This window comes from Thermobia domestica, chromosome 6 (genome assembly GCF_964235325.1).
Source record: "Thermobia domestica chromosome 6, izTheDome1.hap1.1, whole genome shotgun sequence".
Taxonomy (NCBI): domain Eukaryota; kingdom Metazoa; phylum Arthropoda; class Insecta; order Zygentoma; family Lepismatidae; genus Thermobia; species Thermobia domestica.
In genome coordinates this window covers 116,069,117-116,070,581 of record NC_137459.1, presented here as the reverse complement: position 1 = coordinate 116,070,581, position 1,465 = coordinate 116,069,117, and the positions used below count along the sequence as shown (strand labels likewise).

General features: G+C 41.4%; 1 pseudogene; it reads left to right on the top strand.

The window, feature by feature from the left end:
* The first annotated feature begins 409 nt into the window (after nucleotides 1-409).
* Nucleotides 410-856, top strand: LOC145687282 (KRAB domain-containing protein 2 pseudogene; annotated as a pseudogene).
* Nucleotides 857-1,465: the final 609 nt, after the last annotated feature.

The window sequence follows — 1,465 nt, the reverse complement described above, 5'->3', positions numbered from 1 at the left end:
ATGGATCAGTTAACAGTGTTTCTGCAAGTTCGGACTTGCTCCTACTGGTAAAGTATTGTTTTGTTTTCTCTCAGTCTGTTCGGAGCCTTTGTAAAGTGTGCAGGTGCGTCTCTCTTGTCGTGGCTACGCGTGTGTTAGTGTTTCGGGAAGTGTGAGGTGATTATTCGTTGTAATGAGTCAGTTCGATAAAGAAACAATTTTGAAGGAAAGTTGAAGAGGCAAAATCTGCTGCAAAGAGAACACCTTTACAGTACAGACGTTCGAAACGGTTTAATGTTTTGGAAATTGGTGAAAAAAAAAAAACCTCTTGCCGAATAGTGAGCCTGTGAAGTACTACTTACCTGCCGAGGAGATCTTTGATGTTATTGAAGCATCACATGTTGTTGTGGGACACGGAGGTCGAGATAGAATGAAAGCTGAAACTTCTAGGAAATATGCCAACGTTACGACTCAAATGATAAATATTTTTCTGTCAATGTGTGAAACATGTCAACGGAAGAAAAGTATGAAAAAGAAGGGCTTTGTTTCTAAGCCAATACTTCACACAGAAATGAACAGCCGATGTCAAGTGGACCTGATAGACATGCAAGCATACCCTGATCGTAAGTTCAAGTTTATCATGGTATACCAGGATCATCTGACGAAGTTTGTCTTACTGCGAGCGCTGCAAACCAAAAGAGCTGAAGAAGTAGCCTACCAACTGACAGACATATTTTTGACATTTGGTGCCCCCTGCATTTTACATTCTGATAATGACAGAGAGTTTGGTAATTCTGTCATCAAGGAACTAACGACACTCTGGCCTGAGTTAAAGTTAGTCAACGGAAAGCCCAGGCACAGCCAAAGCCAAGGGTGAGTAGAACGGGCAAATCAAGATATAGAAAATATGCTTGCTTCGTGGATGCATCATAATAAAACAACAAACTGGTCAAATGGTCTCCGCTTTGTTCAGTTTATGAAAAATCGAGCTTATCATTCCGGAATAAAACAGTCTCCATACCGTGCGATGTTCGGCATTGAGCCAAGAGTAGGACTTACGACTTCAGCACTCTCATCAGATGTTCTCCAAAACATAAACGATGAGGACGACCTCGTGAGTATTATTGAGGACATGAATGAGCGCCTTAGTGAACATGAAACATTTGATGAAGGAGAAAATGAGGCTGGTCCTAGTGCGGTTGATATCACATCATCCAGGAAAGAAGCACGTGAAAATTTGTCAAAGCAGGCCAAGAAAATGAAACGTATCTCTGATGCCACCCATCCACCTGTTGAAGGGGAGATAATGTCATAATACCAATCCCGGACGTGGACAGAGCAAAGGCGGATTTTCGGAATGTCGTTGGAGTTGTTCTAGAAAAAAATGAAGATCTGCACAAGATTGGAACCAAGGATGGAAAGCTGGATAAATTATATTGCAGGTAAGTTTTCTGTCTTTTATGTGCTCCTTATTGATAGAATTGGT